Here is a 21,468-nt window from a genome sequence, read left to right as displayed (position 1 = left end):
GATGGCCTCTGTCCTCAGAGATCTGCACATTTGGGTTGTCTCCTTTCACCACAGGCTTGTCACGGAACAGCTCTTAAACACTCCTCTTCAAAACACTGTTTTTCTCCTCAAAAGAATAGGGCTTTTGCCCCTATTAATTCTCCACCCCTGTCAGCAACAACTCTGGTCACTGGTGGATCACAGTGGAGGGTCTCATGATGATCCCTCTGGAGCACTCACACCTCCGATGAACACCAATGGAGACAGTCAAGCCAGCAGCCTCACAGTTTTTTTTAACGTACTCTGATGATCTCCACCAAACGCTGAACACAGACTTTCTGGATCTGCTCTAAGCTGCCTTCTTTCAGATCTCTTTAATTCTCTTTCTTCCGTTCCCCCCGGCTCATTTGATCCTATTGGATGCTATAGATATCCTTTTTGAACAACTCAGGATGAAAAGCCTGTATACACATTGGAAATCAGATGGAGGTCAAGAATTCTATGAATTTCATGAAATTTCAGGAAAAATTGGTGTGTGTGTGTGTGTGTGTGTGTGTGTGTGTGTGTATAGATAACTGTGCTTGGGAAATTATTGTCTACATTGATCATGTGTTTAAGGTGATCTGTGAGCCTAAAGGGTATTGTGAGTGATTAGAAGAGGTTACTCTCTACTTTCTTTCTGCTACTGGCAGGGCCTCGTTCAATGATAGGAATGCTGGATAATGATATACAAATTATAGTCACATCTTAACACCAGAATCTACCCACCACAGTGCTCTGTAACCCAGAATAGTTCAACAAACATTACTGGGTATTACTTTAGGTTCAGACACTGGGCTAGGAGTAAGGGACTGAAAAAGAAATATAATATTACTTTAACTGTTTTCTAGAAGCTTGGCCTTGTTAGGGAGGCAAACTTAGATAATTTCAACTTTCCTATGTTTGTATATGTATTTAACCTTCCCTGGTGGCTCAGAGGTAAAGAATCTGCCTGCAATGTAGGAGACACGGGTTCAATCCCTGGGTTAGGAAGATTCCCTGGAGAAGTAAATGGCAACCTACCTCAGTATTCTTGCCTGAGAAATCCCATGGACAGAGGAGCCTGGCAGGCTAACAGTCCACAGGGTCTCAAGAGTCATCCATGACATAAGAGACTAAACCATCGCCACCATCTAAACTAATATGGTAAATACCTGAATTACATATGATGAAACAGCATGAGTGAATGAGGGAAAAGTGCCTCTCCCTAGAGAATCAAAGAAGGTTCCTGAATGAGAGGATATGTGTGATTAGGGATAGAGAAAATGCTTACGACTGTCTGCATAGTAAGTATGGTAGAAAGTTACAGTAAAAGCTATAGTGTGGGCAATGCAGTTGAGTCACAGAAGCACAAGCAGTCTGGCTTCTGTAGGCCATGACTTTCACCTTAGGAAAAAGTGAGTGGAGATGATGCTGGAGGCTTTTGGTAGAGATCCATTTTTAATGTGCTGGGAAGAATTTATATACTCAGCAATTTGAATGAGCCTTTAAAAGACTGCTAAGAAAGAGTGCAGAGAAGGCGATGGCACCCCATTCCAGTACTCTTGCCTGGAAAATCCCATGGACGGAGGAGCCTGGTAGGCTGCAGTCCGTGTGATTGCTAAGAGTTGGACACGACTGAGCGACTTCACTTTCACTTTTCACTTTCATGCACTGGAGAAGGAAATGGCAACCCACTCCAGTGTTCTTGCCTGGAGAATCCCAGGGACGGCGGAGCCTGGAGGGCTGCCATCTATGGGGTCGCACAGAGTTGGACACGACTGAAGCGACTTAGCAGCAGCAGCAGCAGCAAGAAAGAGTGAGACATGAACAATATTACATTTTGGGTAGATGATAAAGGTGAAAATAGTTCCAGGGGGCTGAGACTAGAAAAAGTAATATTGCAGTGCGGCAGATACTAAAGGCAAAAAATGATTTGGCACTGGTGAAAAGGATTTGAGCTATTCTTAAAATATTTGCAGAGAAAATTTCCCTAGGACAATAAAGGAACTGCCAGTCACTTGAGAAGAAATGGATAATAGTGTTGTATCTATTAAAGTACATAATTGTTTGCGGTTAAGTTTTTCAAACAGGATCTTCACTGGTGCTCCAGTCATTAAGACTCTAGGCTTCCTCTGCAGAGTGCACTGGTTCCATCCCTGGTGGGGAGCGAAGATCCCACATGCCCCACAGTGTGGCAAAAAAAAAAAAAAAAAAAAAATTCTTCCAGATTGAGGAAGTTTCAGTAGTGAGTTCTACCAAACATTTCAGGAAGAAATAATAAAAAATTTACATAATTTCTTCTACAATAAGGAGGTTTGGGAGACAACTTCCAACTCATTTTATGAGGCCAGCAGTACCAAAAAATCCAAAGACACCAAACCTCCCCGTGAAACTATGGACCAACATCCTTCTCTCAGTTCACTTCAGTTCAGTCGCTCAGTCGTGTCTGACTCTTTGGGACCCCATGAACCGCAGCACACCAGGCCTCCCTGTCCGTCACCATCTCCCAGAGTCCACCCAAACCCATGTCCATCAAGTCAGTGATGCCATCCAACCATCTCATCCTCTGTCATCCCCTTCTCCTCCTGCCCTCAATCTTTCCCAGCATCAGGGTCTTTTCCAATGAGTCAGCTCTTCGCATCAGGTGGCCAAAGGATTGGAGTTTCAGCTTCAACATCAGTATTTCCAATGAACACCCAGGACCGATCTCCTTTAGGATGGACTGGTTGGATCTCCTTGCAGTCCAAGGGACTCCAAGAAGTCCAAGAGTCTTCTCCAACACCACAGTTCAAAAGCATCAATTCTTCGGCTCTCAGCTTTCTTTATAGTCCAACTCACATGACCACTGGAAAAACCATAGCCTTGACAACATCCTTCTGTATATAAATGCAAATACTGTTTCCAAAATGAGCAAACTGCCCAGAAATATGTAAAAACTGCAAAACGTGGCATTTATTCAGGAAATGGAAGGCTGGTTAAATATTTAAAAGCAATGTAATGTATCATAATAATAGATTAAAGAAGAAAACAAGGTCTTTCCATAGATGCAGGAAAAACAAATTGACATAGTTCACTATTAATTCATTCACTAAAAGAGATCTTCCTTAACCTGATGAAGTGGATCTATAAAATACCTGTAGCTCAAATGTATTTATTGGTGAAAGACTGAATGCTCTTTTCCTAAAATCAGGAACAGGACAGAAATCTATATCAGTCATCTTAGATATGAAATAAAGGAAGACAAAGAAATAAAAGGCTTATATCCTGTGTATATATATCTATTCACAGACAATTGAGTAGAAAATCCAAAGGAATGAAGAAAATAAGCTACTAGAACAGATTCGTGAGGTTAGCAAATTAGTATTTTAAAATCAATTTCATGTCTACAGGCTAGCAACAAACAATTGTTGAAGTTTAAAAATAAGCCATTTTCACTAGAACAAAATAATTCGAGATCCTTAAGTATCAGTCTAACAGTATGTGCTTGATCTGTATGCCCAAGCCACAAAACACGAATGAAACACTGAAACGGCGCTTTCAAAAACACAGTGGTTTGATCTGTTCAGGAACAGTAAGGCTGAATATGGTGATAACTCAATTTTCCCCAAGTTAATAAAGAGATTTAATACAATTTGAGTTAAAATCACACGGGTTTTTCATAAGAATTGGCAAACTATTTCTAAAATTTTAACGGCAATTCAAAAGGACAGGACTGTTAGCCTAAACCATTTTGAAAAAGGAGAACAAAGTTGGAGAGCTCACATGTCCAGATGTTAAGGATTCCTATGAATCTGCTGTAGATGGTGCGGTCTTAGCAAAAGGATAGGCTCATGAATCGAGGGATCTGAGAAGCCTCCAGAAATGCACCCGCTAAATATTGTTAGTTGATTTTCTACAAAGTTTCAGGGGTAATTCCATTGAGGAAGAATAGTCTTCTCAACAAATACTACTAGGGACATCCATATGCGAAAATATTGAACTTTGGTCCTTACTTTGCAATGTATACAAAAGTTAACTCAAAATGCATTGTAGACCTAAATGTTAAAGCGTATCAAATTTCTGGAAATAAACATAGGAGAAAAGCTTTGTGACCTTGTGAAAGTTTCTCAGTCGTGTCCAACCCTTTGCATGGGCTCCTCTGTCCATGGAATATTCCAGTCAAGAATACTGGAGTGGGTAGCCATTCCCTTGGTCAAGGGATCTTCCTGACTCAGGGATTGAACCCAGGTCTCCTGGGTTGCAGGAGTTTCTTTGCAGGAAACTGCCAGGAAATTGCAGGCAGTTTCTTTACCGTCTGAGCCACCAGGGAAGCCCTTGTGACCTCAAGTTTAACAAAGATTTCCTAGACATAAAACCCAAAATCCTTCACCTAAATGAAGAAATAGAATTAACCAAAATTAAAAACTGAGTTTGTAAAGACACTGTTAAGGAAAAGGCAAACTATATTCTACTTATGTGTTTCTTATCAATGCATATATTTAATAAGCTGTGAGCATTCAGAATTCAATGATGAAAAAACAGAAGCAATAAAAAACCAGGCAAAAAGGTTTGAACAGACACTTCACCAAATTAGATATATGAATAGCAAATAAGCACGTGAAAGGATGCTCACCATCTTTAATCATTCAGTTCAGTTCAATTCAGTCACTCAGTCATGTCCAACTCTTTGCCACCCCATGAATTGCAGCACGCCAGGCCTCCCTGTCCATTACCAACTCCCGGAGTTCACTCAGACTCACGTCCATCAAGTCGGTGATGCCATCCAACCATCTCATCCTCTGTTGTCCCCTTCTCCTTCTGCCCCCAATCCCTCCCAGCATCAGGGTCTTTTCCAATGAGTCAACTCTTTGCATGAGGTGGCCAAAGTACTGGAGTTTCAGCTTTAGCATCATTCCTTCCAAAGAACACCCGGGGCTGATCTCCTTTAGAATGGATTGGTTGGATCTCCTTGCAGTCCAAGGGACTCTCAAGAGTCTTCTCCAACACCACAGTTCAAAAGCATCAATTCTTCAGTGCTCAGCTTTCTTCACAATCCAACTCTCACATCCACACATGACCACAGGAAAAACCATAGCCTTGACTAGACGGACCTTTGTTGGCAAAGTATTGTCTCTGCTTTTGAATATGCTATCTAGGTTGGTCATAACTTTCCTTCCAAGGAATAAGTGTCTTTTAATTTCATGGCTGCAGTCACCATCTGCAGTGATTTTGGAGCCCCCCAAAATAAAGTCTGACACTGTTTCCACTGTTTCCCCATCTATTTGCCATGAAGTGATGGGACCAGATGCCATGATCTTAGTTTTCTGAATGTTGAGCTTTAAGCCAACTTTTTCACTCTCCACTTTCACTTTCATCAAGAGGCTTTTTAGTTCCTCTTCACTTTCTGCCATAAGGGTGGTGTCATCTGCATATCCGAGGTTATTGATATTTCTCCCAACAATCTTGATTCCAGCTTGTGCTTCTTCCAGCCCAGCGTTTCTCATGATGTACTCTGCATAGAAGTTAAATAAGCAGGGTGATAGCCTTAACGTACTCCTTTTCCTATTTGGAACCAGTCTGTTGTTTCATGTCCAGTTCTGACTGTTGCCTCCTGACCTGCATACAGGTTTCTCAAGAGGCAGGTCAGGTGGTCTGGTATTCCCATCTCTTTCAGAATTTTCCACAGTTTATTGTGATCCACACAGTCAGAGGCTTTGGCATAGTTAACAAAGCAGAAATAGATATTTTTCTGGAACTCTCTTGCTTTTTAATCATTAGAGAAATTCAAATTAAACCACAGTGAGATCCACTACATTTGAACAACAATAACAGAAAAGGCCGGCTGTGTAAATGCTGACAGAAATACTTAGCAAACAAAACTCATCCATTGCTGCTGGGAACACAAGTGGTGCAGCCAGCTGTGGAAAGATACGTTAACAGTGTCTGTCGTTGTAATCCCCCCCAAACTTGAAACACATAAAGGGACCTTCTTACCATCATCATACACTTACCCATTCTCAATCTTCATTTGACTAGAAAAATTTTTTAACAACAAACATATTACAAATAATGATCAATACAGATTTTGAATATTACATTTCAGATCCTAAAGGTTAATGATAATAAGCATGTTGGCACATTTTTTCACCTCTGTGCATTTTCTCATTCTTTTGAAGATCAAGTCTGCATTAATCCCAGGACCACAGTTCTTCAGTTCATCCTCACATGATAAACTCCAGGAAAACTTTAAAACACATATAAAAAGCATGATTGCAGTTCTTGTGTGCTTTTTCAGCAGAGCCAAATTCAGGGTATAATTATTTTCTTTAAAAATTCAGTTGACTCAACATATTTTCAAAGGAGGAAATTCCAAGGCTTTGAAAACCACATCTGTGTTACAGAGGAAACATTTTCTAAGCAGGAAAAGTCTTTCTGACTCTGCAAAGCATCACAATTTCAATCCCATGTTTTGGGGTTATCTCTGTCGAAAGACTTTCTCCTTCAGTCCAAATGATGTAAGAAGGGAGGCAAATAAGTCATGGTCATGTCAGAAGCTCACCCAAACAAACATGGAAACTAGATGTGATATTAAAAGCCTTTCCTTGGGCAAAATAATGCTTTTTAAAGTAAGCCCTGCATTTCTGGTGTGTTGAAGACTTACCCTGACGATGACCAAGGCTTTCAGAACAATGAAGTAAGCAGATCCTCCACGGACACACCGACTATTGGTAATTATGTCTCTATTCTTTTGAGGTCAAATGACAGTCGATCCTTTTAAATTTGTATTTATCTGTACATCCCAGTAAAAAATCTATGATGATGAAAAAGAATAACAGCATGAGTGACCGTCAAGAGCATTATGCTAAGTGGGATACAGTCTTAAAACTGTTGCAGATTCTCAGGCCAAAGAGAACTGTGACCTGTTTGCTGTGTTTATCAATTATGCGGTCTTTTTTTTTTTTTTTCTTTCTGATGAACCTTCCAAGTTGTACTAGGTGTCAATGAAATATTAGTCACAACCTCAAAGTAGAGAGTTTTTTTATTTGGTGGGAATGTTTAGGACCCCAAGACGGGGAAACAGCATCTCAGTAGCTCTGAGAAAACTGCTCCAAGGAGGCAGGAGGGGGAGTCAGGCTGTATATAAGTTTGCAACAAAGGGAGCAGTCAGTCTGAATATTAAAGATCAGATATCAAGTTAAGGAACTTAGTGTTCTAGGTATGGGAAGATGCCAGCCTTTGGACTCACTGAATCCATTCCTTTCATCACACCTCGGCTATCTGGGGCCAAATTCTGTTTCCTTGTTCACCTTAAGGAGTGGCAGTGTGGCAGATGGCTGATTCGTGCATTCCCCCAGCTCCTCAGCAGTCACTGTAGGGGCTGAAGCCATCTGCTGGATCCCACTTTGGTAAGCACGCATTCACATTTGAAGGCCAGAAATCCCTGTTGGCTGTGACATTTCTTGTTTATTGATATGTCAGGAGATATTCTCATTCCACATAGGACACTTTTGAAAAGCTACAGGAAGGTTTTCAGTATCACTATTAATTACAGGTCAAGCACCACTTCAGGAATGTGGTTTGAAAATGAGCCCTTAACCAAGTTATGCCATCATTCTGGTGATGCACCAAAGAGGCTTTGGTTTATCACTTTGGTAACAATTCAGTTAATGTACTCTTTCTCACAATTAAAGGATGCTATTTCAGACTAGCTATTTGTAGATGGATGGAGAGAAATTCCCTGAGCTGTGGGTACTTCCCCACAGGATCAAGTGGGGACTAACTCTCCGTAGCTGCTAACAATTTTTATTCCATTCATCTTTTCCTGGTGCTATTTGCACAAATCCATGTCCTCAAGGCACAGTGAGGCCAAATACATGGAAACATCACAGTCTGGAACAGAAAGGGGTTACTGCAGGGCCTTGCAGGGAGATGAGTGGCTCCTGCCCTAAAAAGGCCTGAGCTCCCTGAAGGGTTTCCTCAAAGCACTTTCAAAAGCCCAGTGAGGGAGAGGGTGTCTCAGAGTTTGAGATCAGCTCTGTGCACAGTTCTCTGATTGACTGATGGTGAGATAGCAGGGTGGTGTCACCAAGGTTAACATTGTCAGTCCTTAGGCTCCAGGAGGCTTGGGGCAGTGTGCTCATGGTTGTCAAGCAGTTGTTCAGTCGCTGAGTCATGTCCAACTCTTTGTGACCCCATGGGCTGCAGGTTTCCCTGTCCATCACCTTCTCTCAGAGTTTGTTCAAACTCATGTCCATTGAGTCGGTGATGCCATCCAACCATCTCATCCTCTGTCACCCCCTTCTCCTCCTGCCCTCAGTCTTTCCCAGCTTCAGGGTCTTTTCCAATGAGTCGACTCTTCACATCAGGTGGCCAAAGTATTGAAGCTTCAGCTTCAGCATCAGTCCTTCCATTGAAAATTCAGGGTTGATTTCCTTTAGGATTGACTAGTTTGATCTCCTTGCAGTCCAAGGGACTCTCAAGAGTCTTCTCCAGCACCAAGATTTGAAAGCATCAATTCTTCAGTGCCCAGCTTTCTTTATGGTCCAACTCTCACATCTGTACATGACTACGGCAAAAACCATAGCTTTGACTAGACAGACCTTTGTCGGCAAGCAGTTAACATTTTTCATTTGGTGGAGGGTTTTCATGTCTGTGAAACAACTCAGGAAATGTTCATCAGATACCGTTGTCTATTCATTAGGTACTTTTCAGAGAGGAGCTAAAGCAGAGGATACAGGGAAGGCCTGTTCTGGGAAGGTCCATGGAGTCCTGCTTGGTTCCAGTTCCCTTTTTCCCAAACCTTCACAGCCCTTCCTCTGCAACCTCCCCCTTTCTCCATATAACCTTTAACATATCCATACTTTATGAGACCAACTGAGATAGGATTATAACCTCCTTTTTGGTGCTGACTACTTGAGGCACAGAGAAGCCAGGCTAATTACCCAAATCACAGAGCCCATGAATGATGGAGCTGGGGTGGGTTTGAAACATCTGACTCCAGAATCTGGGCACTCATCTGTAGAAGACAGGACAGTATTTCCCCACGTGATCTGACCTGCCTTTTTGCTTGTTTCCTCACCCCCAGGGACATGCAAGAACTTCTGTCAGTTTCCTCTTACTGAGGGAAAAAAAAAGTCACAGGCTCTCAATTTTTGTCTCCAAAAGCTGACCATTCCATCTCTCCAGTCCAGCCAACCTGGTTTTCTCACTCTGTCTCATTACTTTTTGTGGACATTTTGGAGTCTAGCTTAGGTTTGAATTATTCCCTTATCTTGAGTTTTCTCTTCCCTGTTGGCTTAATTACATTATCGCCTTTCTTCAGAATTTAATGAAGGCTCTGCATTTCCTCTATTAGATTCTCTTTTATCCTTCCCTTCACCTAAAACTGTATCTTCTGAAATCTTAAGAGAACATCATGTCTGTACATCTCATTTTGCCATTTTATCACTAAGGCCTCAGGGAATCAAATAAGAGCTTTATCGATTGTCATCTACTAGCAAAAACACAATGCTGTGCGTGTTAGGACAGCAATACTGCATAAAACAGGGTTTTTTACAGTGAACTTATTGGGTTGGCCCCAAAATTCATCGAATTTTCCATAACATCTTAGGTAAACATCTTAAAAAACACTTTATTATAGGGACTTCCCTGGTAGTCCAGTGGTTAAGACTCTGCACTTCCATTGCAGAGGGCATGGGTTCAAAGCCTGGTTGGGGAACTAAGAGTCCATATGTTGTATAGTGTGGCCCCCCAAAAATGGATGTTGTAATTCAGGTAAGATAAAATTAGTGCAGGAATTTAGCTTTAAAAGAAACCCACCCTCCCACCAAAAAAAGAAAAGAAAAAGAAACATCAAAAAAGAATAAAATGTGAGGTATAGGATTTTTCACATCAAACTGTAGTTCAGGGATACATTATATATGTTCATGTATTTGAATACCTAAAAATTAAAAAATATGTGATATACAATATGCAAAAAATCTGAAGTGTGAACTTATAGTAAAATAGGTCTTTAGTATATTCTATTAGAATATTATAATGTAATAATAAACAATTAACAAAAAACACTTTTATGAAACTCATTCCTCAATTTTAATCCACAATCCAATTATCAGTAATAATGGAGAATATTGATATTTCTTGTAGCTTAAAAAAAAATTATAGTTCTTCCTTTTAGACCTACAGCCTGAACTCTAAATAAGAATTAGCTATTTTTAACATTATAAAATGCTGTTTTAATTAAGGGCTGCACACTGAATATTTCTTGTTCAGAGAGTTTACACAGGAAAGGACCCCTCCCCACTTCTCCAGTCCTCCACCATGCTACACACATTATGTCTTTTCATTTAAAACAAATATTTCAAGCAAGGTAATAATATTGGAATAGAGGAGAGTCTATTTTGACTCCATGCTGGATCTGTTTCTTTGACTTTAAAACTTATTTTTCTGTTGCTTTTGTTATTATAATCATACACAATGTTGTTGTTGTTCAGTCATTAAGTTGTTTCCAAGTCTTTGCAACCCCATGGACTGCAGCATGCCAGGCTTCCCTGTCTAGTAACACTGTCTCCCAGAGCTTGCTCAAACTCATGTCCATTGAGTTGATGATGCCATCCAACCATCTCATCCTGTCACCCCTTTCTCCTGCCCTCAATCTTTCCCAGCATCAGGGTCTTTTCCAATGAGTTGGCTCTTCACATCAGGTGGCCAAAGTATTGGAGCTTCAGCTTCAGCATCAGTCCATCCATTGAAAATTCAGGGTTGATTTCTTTTAGAATTTCCTGATTTGATCTCCTTGCAGTCCAAGGGACTCTTAAGAATCTTCTCCAACACCACAGTTCAAAAGCATCAATTCTTTAGTGCTCAGCCTTCTTTATGGTCCAATTTTCACATCCATACATGACTATTGGAAAAACCATAGCTTTGACTATATAGACCTTTGTTATAGATAGTAAGACACAATAGTTAACTATAAGAGGCTTACATGTAGTTGAGGAGTCAGACTGTATGTACTTACATACAATAATAATACTGAAATGTTATGGAAATGCTAAATGCAGGGCACAGACTAGATAACTGAGAGTAATGGGGCTGTCTATAATTAAAAATTCAGGAAGCTTGTGGAATTCTTGGCATATGATAAACTCTCAGTAGTAATCATTAAAGTTACTAATATAGTTAAAGCTATGGTTTTTGCAATAGTCATGTATAGATGTGAGAGTTGGACCATAAAGAAGGCTGAGCACCAAAGAATTCATGCTTTCAAATTGTACTGGAGAGGACTCTTGAGAGTCCCTTGGACAGCAAGGAAAGCAAACCAGTTAATCCTAAAGGAAACTAACCCTAAAATATTCATTGAAAGGACTTATGCTGAAGCTCCAATACTTTGGCCACCTGATGTGAAGAGCCGACTCACTGGAAAAGACCCTGATGCTGGGAAAGACTGAGGGCAAGAGGAGAAAGGGGCAACAGAGACTGAGATGGTTAGATAGCATCACTGGCCCAATAGACATGAGTTTGAGCAAACTCTCAATAATGATAATGAAGGACAATGAAGGACAGGGGGTCCTGGCGAGCTGCTGTTCATGGGGTCGCAGAGAATCATATATGACTCAGTGACTGAACAACTAAAACAGAAATGAAGTGTGTGTGATTTTCTCCATAGACTTACATTGAGAGAAAGAAACAATAGGTAGAAACATCAGAATGAAGATTTTTATGTTGCTGCAATTAAGACAAGAAAATAGGAAAACTTCGCATTAGTAAAATGGAAACAAAAGCAGAAGATTCAAGGATTTTACTTACAATGGCCATGGATTATGTGTGTTTTGCAAAAAAAAAAGGAACAGGAGAAGAGGAAGGAGGTGATGGAAAGGACGGGGCTCCTGTGCTAGCTGAGGTTTCTGTGGCTGCATCACCACTAGCAACAGTAACCATAGTGCCTAGAGGTGATAACAGGCACAGTGTGGGTCAGAGGTCAGGTTGAGGATGGAGGCTTTGAGCAGCACCTTGTGGTCCTGGAGGCCTCCTGGTTTCAGCGGGGTGGGTTAAACCTCATAGCACAGCCCTCTTGATGGGGTGCCGTGCAACGAGGGCCACCCACGTGTGCAGCTCTTCCTGTTTCCATGGTTCCTGCAGGTTTATTTCCTCTCTGAACATGCATTGCTCATTATGAATGTGGAGATCACATTCCTGACACGAATGTGAATTCTAGGAAGTAAAGGTAAGCCACTTTAAAGTCAAGGTGAACCAGTCTGACTTTGGCCCAAGGCCTGAAGCCAAGGTACTCGCACTGGTGCTGGGAGAGGGACTTGAAACCGTGCTTGACATTCACATAATGAGCTAGAAATGTCAATTGCTGCTCAAGGTAAACATTTATTTTCCAGAGTAAATGTTACAGCCCCTGCTTTTTATGACCCCGTGTCATTTGAGCACTTGTCTAAAAGGGTTGAAATACAGCTTGAAGTAGCTTTCATTCCTAAACACAATCCACACACACAAATTTGTGTTTAACTACGAAACCATTTACTCCACCAGCTCATTGTAATCATCAAAACAGAGAACAGCACACACTTCCTTCATTATTAAAATAAAACAAAACCAGGCACTTCTCTCTGCCTTAGGTTCCTTTTGAATACTAATGTATAAAAGCCCCGATTAAATTAATCTTGGCTGTCATAGTCGCACTTGGCAAATGAATCATAAAATAGTCTCCTCTTCATATGACAAGTTGTCCTTGATAGCAAATTAAAATCTTAATAAGGGTTTGTGAAATGCACATGCATATATACATGCCTAATCTCTTTTATTGGAGGGCAATGTCAGAATACAGAGTATTTTTCTTTGTTTTTTTTTTTCTTTTCAAATGGTGAATTTTAAAGAACATCTTCCAGATCTCTTTGGTGGTCTCAATCAATACCCTTCAATACTTTTAACTTGCCTACAAAATAAATGTTTTGGAAATTTTGCCAGAGCTGCTGGATAATGATATTTTTAATCACATAAAATTATTTATTAACCATTTAGTTAAATGATAAAAATATCAATGATATGAGTCTCTCTACCTCTTAGCTTTCCTCAACAGCAGTGTTCCCTCAGGGCTGTGATTCACATGTCAACTGAGAAAAAAATGCACAACTTGAAAGTTTTGTGTTGTTTTACTTGGGGCAAAATGAGGACAGCAGCCTGGGAGAAAGCACCTCAGAGCGCTGGGAGAGACTGCTCCAAAGAGGCAGTGGAGGAAGGTCAGTATGTAAGATTTTGGTGAAGGAGGAGTTCAATGCAAGCAAGCACTTACTTTACAAAGGTTTTCTGTTAGTCACGAGGAGCTGATGTCACCATTAAGGGATTTAGTGATTTTCTAGATATGAATAGGTACAAGCATTGAGATAGTGAAAGCAGTCCCTCAAAATATCTAACTAAAGACCTGTTCCACCAGTTTCCCTGGAGCACAAAGTTCCTCACTCTCCACCCTGAATTCCCTTCTGGAGGTGTTGAAGGTTGGCACCTGAAGCAACACAGGGTTCAATCTCCAGAGATGGATAAAAAATGCCCTTGTTGTTACTCACTCAGTGGCAGATGCTCTTGGCAAGTGCCAATTTGTAGTTGACACACATGAAGAAATCAGAAACCAATTACAAGGGCAGATTCCCGCTAGCTGTCCAGATCTGGAGATGCAGCTGTCAAGAGGGGGAGACGTTGGTAGAAAGACACATTGGGAAACAGGCAGAGACTTATAGCTTCAACTCTGACAAGTGAAGAGCTTGAAAGTTGTCATTAGCATCTACAGATCAGGAAAAAAAATGAACTAACTGAAAAAAAAAAAAAAAAAAAAAAAACAACTTGATGAAGTCTCAGATGTAGGTACCACTCCAAACTCTGGAGAAAAAGGTGAACTTGGAGAATGAGGGCCCAGACCTGCTTACCTGAATAGAACTCTCTGAAACTGTAAACTGGTAGTGATACTTAAATTATATTTTTGTTGAATTTCTGGAAGCAGAGGGTGAACTAGCTGGAGAATGAGAAGTTGATGGAGACCACAGAAAAGGGCTTTTCCTTCAGGAGCTCTGTGAAGAGCCATAGAAAAGCCCCTTGTGGCTCTGGTGGGGAAAAGGGTGTTTGAGAAAGACACTCAAGTGTTCTCAGGAACAGAAGCCTGTTCTGTGGGGAGCAGATTGTTCCAGGGCCTTTTCCCCCTTGGGGGAAGTCAGCTGCCCTGACTCCAGCCCCCTCTTCCAGGAGCTGAGCAGCACATGTGAACGTCACAGCCCATGGACATAGGCTCAGCAAGAGACCAGGGTTTAACCAGAATGTAACAGAGCACATCCCTGCCCCCACAGTCCCATCAGGGGGGCTCCCAAATGGTAGCAGTAGATTGTAGGAAGCTCAGACTCTATCTAAGGAAGAATTCTAGGAGAGCCACGAAGACAGCAGAGGAGACAAAACTGACTGAAGTAGAGGACTTTGAAGTCTCTGGCATGTACAGCTACAACAAATAGCCCAGACCCCATAGGGAAGATCTCTTTAGCTTGGTTCCTATTACCCAGCACATCATGTCTGGCTTTCAATTAAAAAAAAAAAAATCACACGGTGTGCTAAAAGGAAGGAAAATTACAGTCTGGAAAGACAAAATGAGCATCAGAGATATACTTAGCTATGGGACAGATTCTGGAATGCTTTGAAATCACTACGATTAATCTCTAATGGAAAAGGTAGACAGCACACAAGAAGGAACGAATGATGCAAGCAGGGAGGTGGGAACTATCTGATGGGCTCGTGATTAGATTAGACACAGACAGGTAAAGAATCGCTGAGCTTGAAGGTACGTCGGCTGAAACATTCCAAACTAAAATGCAAAGAGGAAAAAAGAAAAAAATAAGGATGAGAGGGAAGGAGGAAGTGAAGGAGGAAACAGAACAGGCTCTATCTTGAAAGCAGGACTCCATCTTGGGCTGGACTGTGGACTTTGAGCTATATGCCCAGTATCTATGGAAACGACATACCAACTGGAAAACCAGGCCCCTAGAAGGAAGAGCCCCAGGGCTCTCCATCACCTAAAAGAATACCCTAATTATCTGTGGAACCGAATAGAATCATACATTCTATTATGCTTATTGGGGTATGACCACAGGCCTAATGATAATTATCCACTGTTAATTACCTAGGCTTAAGGCATATGAATCACGGGTTAACTTTGTATCCTTCTTTTTCCTTTGTTCAGATTGCTGCTGCTGCTGCTAAGTCACTTCAGTCGTATCCGACTCTGTGCGACCCCAGAGATGGCAGCCCACCCGTCCCTGTGATTCTCCAGGCAAGAACACTGGAGTGGGTTGCCATTTCCTTCTCCAATGTATGAAAGTGAAAAGTGAAAGTGAAGTCGCGCAGTCGTGTCCAACTCTTAGCGACCCCATGGACTGCAGCCCACAAGGCTCCTCCGTCCATGGTATTTTCCAGGCAAGAGTACTGGAGTGGGGTGCCATTGCCTGATTAGTTTCAGGGAATTTGGGGAGGTGGGTTTGGGCACTTAGGGTATATAAGGTTTTCACAAAAACTGGTCAGGGTCCTTGGCTAAGAGGAGACTCTGCCTTGGGCCCACCGCTGTAATAAACTACTCCACTCTCTGCATTGTCCTGAATGAGTTTGTTTCCCAGAAAGCCTGGCTACAACCAAAAGGACCACAGAAGCTAGGATCCAGGTAATTTAAGCCCAGCTCAGATAGGCATTTTTTTAAATGGCTTTTTAAAAAAATTGTATTGTTTTTGAATTGGAGGATAACTTCTTTACAATGTTGTATTGGTTTCTGCTTTACAGCAATGTGAATCAGCCATAAGTGTATATATCCTCTCTCTCTTGGGCCTCCCTTTTCTCCATCCTACCCCTCTAGGTCTTCACAGAGCACTGGGCTGCGCTCCCCGTTATACAGCATCTTCAAAGAGGCATATTTTAACTGAAGGTTTACGTCGGACATTGCTTTCTCCCAATGCCACATCTTCCCTGCGCACCCAGTCTCAATCCTGTCCTGTGGGCCTTGGTGGGAGCAATAGGTGCTAGCAAACATGAAGTACAGTACAGCTCGGGCTTCTCTGTTTCCTGGCACTGGCATCCCAACTTTGAATCCATGCACGTGAGATGGCAAGCAGTGCTCCAGTAATTATAACGGCCACGTTATGCCTGTGCATCTGACACAACCAAAAGCAGACTAAAAATTGTTCTCAGACCCATTTTTCTCCATTTCAGTATTCCAGTGTCTTTATAGATTTTTAGATAAAACATCATTCAAATATGGACTTTATAGATGGGAAATGTTCAAAGTTGCCTGTGTTTCTAATAATAAATATGATAGTTTGCAAGCTCATGTTTTGATTTACATAAATTAATGCCTTATATTTTCCCATAATACTTCCTGATGAAATTGCATTTGGTACTTGATGACGAAGCTTACTTGGAGAGTCATGAATCCAGTTCCACAATTATTGATTTTCTAAATGGAAGAGTTGGCAGCTCTTTCTTAGCATTGATGACATTTGGGTGATCCTAAATCAATCAGGATATAAATACTAACCAAAAAAAAAAATAGATGTGTGACTATAATTTTATATCAAAGAATGTTTGGTTTAGTTCAAACACTGAAATATTAGATGGTCTTTGCTGAGGGGCAAAATATACTGTAGGGTTTGAGGTCATCAGTTCTGGAATAAATTTCCTGGGTTGAGATCCTGTCTCTGTGTCGTAGAGGCTCTGTGACTTTGGGGATGTAACTCAATCTCTATATTCCTCAGTATTTTCATATGCAAAATTGAGATTAAAATACCTCCCTTGTTTAGGTCTCATGGGAGTAAAGGTTATTACTATACACAAGTCATTCCTAAAGTGACTAAATAAGTGGTTAATGAGTATTTGCTGTTATTTTAAAACTTTCTCTGGTCCTAAAAATTAAACTGCCCTACTAATGTTGTCAAAGCCAACTGAAGGTAAACTATTCGTAGTCCTGAAAAACACGTTAATGTTTGACTAAATGGTATTTTACTTGCCACCTGATGTTGCAGAATTTGATCCATATGGTCAATACATCCTCCCATAATTAAAGACAGAGAACATCGAAAAGAACCATATTTTCCTAAGCCTGATATAAGGATGAATACTTCTTGCTTTGAATGGGCTCTACCTGAGGTTCTTTTTGTTTTAAAAGATAATATATTTAAGAGTAGTTTCAGTTTTGCAGCTAAATTGAGAAGAAGATAGAGATTTCCCATATACCCTCAGCCCCACAAATGCGTAGACCCCACCATCAACATCGCCGCTGCAGAATGCTCCGTTTTATTTTACTTCTTTTAAAACCAAGGATGAACCTACTTTTCTTTTTTTAATGAACTAAGGAAAGACAAAACAAAATTAAAGTCCACTCGCGTCACCGACTCGATGGACATGAGTTTGAGTAAGCTCCAGGAGTTGGTGATGGACAGGGAGGCCTGGCGTGATGCCAGTCCCTGGGGTCACAAAGAGTCGGACACGACTGAGCTACTGAACTGAACTGAAAGTCCATTCAATGCCCCCGTAACGCACGTAGCTCGTCTTCTCACTTTCTTTTCTGCTCTTGAACGTTCTCAGTGGAAAAACATCCTTTATCAGAAGCAAAAACAGTCTTAATATTTGGGTGCGGGCCGCGAGAACTTTGTTTACAAAGAATTTGTTTTACTTCCCGCTTCCTGTAGATGGAGCTAAATCCTCAAGTATGTGTTCTGTGTTTGCACATCTAAATTCCTGGGAGGGAGGTCTTTGGGAGACAATGTTGTCTGAAGATTCTTCATCGCTTTTACTGGAAATAGTGCTACAATGTGCAAATTCAGTGCTTAAAAAAAAAACAACCATTTTTGAGACACAAGCCCTGTGCCTCCTTCCTCTTTGCAGGGAGCCGGTCTTAAATAGCAAGGGCCAGACCTTTCCCTCCAAGAAGCAAGTGTCTTTTAATTTTATGGCTGCAGTCACCGTTTGCAGTAATTTTGGAGCCTCCCAAAGTAAAATCTGTCACAGTTTTCATTTTTTCCCCATCATTATAGTAGCTTGTTGCTACTGTTTTATATTTCTGTGTTTTGAGAAAAATTAAACTGCCCATTATTCATTGTCCTTTTCTACGGGTGTTTCCTGTGTCTTAACTCCTCATTTGCTCTGTGTGGTTGAATGACCATATATAACAAGTTGTGGTGACCACTCAGTATTTCAATCAGTTAATAAACATTGCATATCTGCGGACAGAGAGATGCACTTGATTACTTTCTCACATGGTTTCAAAAGGATGTGAGAACACAATGTGTCAGACCAACAGGAAACTTAAAAAAGGAAACAGAAAAAAATGTTTTAAAGGATCTGATTGTGTCCATACCAAGTTCATAGCCCAGTATTTGTTCATTGATTCCAAAACCAGGAAGAGAAACTTTATACCTTAAAAAGGAAAAGAAAAAGCTGCATAATACTTAAAGGATTTTAAATATCATTAAAATAGAAAACATTTTGATTAAATGAATTTTCCCATGTCTTGGATTTTTTTTTTTTTAATTTACCCAACAGGTCATTGAGTACAGTTTATTTCTTGAAATAAGAAAAAAGAACCCTCCAAAAAATTTTTTAAGATGTTTTAGTATTTTTTTCCTATTAGTGTCCAGATTTGTAGCTAGGCTAAGTCGGAGGCAGAATAAAAAATGAACCAATGCTTTTAATTGTAACCTAAAATGTTATCTTGAACTTAAGACATTGTAATTATTTTGAATTTCAGGAAAATGCTGACAGAATTAAAGGCTACACATGAATGGTAAAGTTTTTAACATGTAGCAAGGTAAATTTCATGCTCCACATTTTAAAGCTACCTGTTAAAGACTTTACCACTCTTGTGTACCTTTTAATTCTCTAAAGCTAGGACATTTTCAATAATCAAACATATTTCTTTTGGGAGATTAATATGTGAATTTGCAGGTTGGGTTAATTTCACTAATATCTGAGTTTAAAATTTATGTCTCAAATAATTCTCAAAATATTGGCTTACTCAATTTCATATATTTGTTAGCATTCAGATGTATCATTTACTATAGTTTTCAGAGTTTAGAGGATTAAAGAAAATAAATACTAAAGAGGTAGATTACAAAATTAGTGGTTCTCAAAACAATATCCAGGTTTATTCCTTTAAAAAATGATATAACTTTTCTCGAAGTTACATTTACTATTATACAAGCTATCTCTTGTTTTGATTTATTAGGAGGATATTAAAGGCATATTCTTTTTTATGCAGTTTTCTTAAGACTCCATTAAAACAAATGACTTTCTGGTCTGCGCCTCTTTGCAAGTCAGATACTGATTTAATATTGATTTGCAGAAGGGACTCCATTACAAAAACCTTTTGTAATTGTCCAAATTCCCTGTGTTTAGGAAGCTTTTGAGACATCCAGGAATAAGCAATTTCTGTAATGATGAGAGAGAATTGCATGGTGCAGAAAATAAAGGCTTGTCTGTTGACTCAGGCTTGTGTATGAGTTAGTATATAATTTACTAATTAAAAAAGATGTTAACCTTGAGTTGTATTGTTGCTTTCTAGATTAAAAAGAAAACAAACTGCCAGCAACTCTAGTTCTTTTTTTCCCTGTGAGAACACTGTCAGCCCACTGTGGAACTGAAATTCCATAGGATGAAGAAATTTAAGTTGATTTTATGTGCCATAGGGTTTATGAAAAGACTCTTCACAGGTAAACATTATACTGGATTCTGAAACATTGAAAGCATGCCAACTGACGGAGATTTGTAAAGATAGTTGAACATGTTATCTTTGCATAGGTAGCAATAGTATATTTACATTTTAAAATGGGTGCCAGAAACTAGGGGTGGAGGGTGGTGGAAGAAATGGGGAGATACTGGTCAAAGGGTAAAAAATTTCCAGTTAAAAGATGGGCAGGTTCTGGATCCAGTATGCAGCATGGTGATTGTAGTTACTTATACTGTGTGGTGTACTTGAAAGTTGCTAAGAGAGTAAATTTTAGATGTTCTCCTTTCTCTCACACACACAATGGTAACTATGTGATGTGATGGAGGTGTTCCTTGTTAATAGGGTAGTCATTTTGCAACAATATCCAAGTGTATCAAGTCATCACATTGTACACCTTAGACTTGTAGAGTGTTATATCTCAATTATGACTCCATAAAGCTGGAAAAAGAGAAGAATAATTTGAATATATACTTTCTTATGGGTTAGGTGTTTTCCAGTTGGTCATGCTCAAGTCTGTTGTTTCCAGTTCTCCCCTGGCTTAAGGCCCTCTGCGGGCAAAGGGGAATAACTGAGTTAGGGTAATGGGTTTCCAGGGTCGTCTTGCCTGTTACCTTATTTAATAAGCTTTGGCTTGTGCAGTCACTAGTTGGATTCAATTATGTCTCTTCCTGACATTTTCATTCATTTGATTGCCCAGACCTAGTATGTCAGGGAAGACGAGGTCTGGGGCCAGGAGTATTTTCCTTTGAAAGCATCAGTGCTGATCAGATTTAAATATTTGCTTTCCCCCTCTCCTTCTACCAACCCCACCACTTTGGCCATATCTAAGTCAACCAAATATTCTCTCAGAAAAAAATTTTTAAAGGTTTTTTTGATAAGGGCCATTTTAAAAGTCTTAATTAAATTTGCTATGATATTGCTTTTTTTTTTTTTTATGTTTTGGGTTTTTGGCTCTGAGGCATGCAGGAGCTTAGCTTCCTGACCGGGGATAGAACCAGCACCTCTTGCACTGGAAGACGAGGTCCCAACCACTGGACCACCAGGGAAGTCCCTCTTTCCTGTAAAATTTGTGAAAGCCCCCAAATAATTAAGAAAGGCACATGTTCAAACCTACTGACTCATCTGTAAATTGTTCAGGTAGAAAAGCGTCTTTTAGTCATTCAGAAAGCTTGGAAGGCAGTTCTAGCAAGGAAGCCACCTTGAACCTAGGTGGCCCCTCAATGCATTTCTCTCTTTTCCTTATCTAGGTTCTATAGCTGTCAACGGAAAACTGTCACCTGCCAGAACAGTAAACAATGGATGTTACAGTCATCAAGCCACTACAGACACTCCAGCGGGGCACCCTGAGGGGACTCAGGAGGAGAAAGCACCAGACACTGGCCCCAGGTGGCTGAGGGGCACATCAAAGGAATGACTTCCATGAGCCAGACTCTTGCATCTTTCTGTACACAGAAAAGTGCACAATTCCTTACCTTGAGATGTCCGGTTTTCTTAACAGTAATCCCTTGATGTTCTACCTGGTCTTTGTTGCAAAAACTCCTGTGTGTCCTGGCTCCTCCCTTACCTCTCTGGGGCAGTTCTTTAGGGTAGCTGTCCCCAACCATTTTGGTCCCAGTGACTGGTTGTGTGGAAGACAATTTTTCCATGGTCCAGGGCTGGGAGAATGATTTGGGGATGATTCAAGTGCATTATATTTGTTATGTGTATGAGCATGCTACGTCGATTCAGTTGTGTCCAACTCT

The sequence above is a fragment of the Bubalus bubalis genome, chromosome 14 (genome assembly GCF_019923935.1).
Source record: "Bubalus bubalis isolate 160015118507 breed Murrah chromosome 14, NDDB_SH_1, whole genome shotgun sequence".
NCBI classification, from domain to species: Eukaryota; Metazoa; Chordata; class Mammalia; order Artiodactyla; family Bovidae; genus Bubalus; species Bubalus bubalis.
This window is presented reverse-complemented; position numbering follows the sequence as displayed.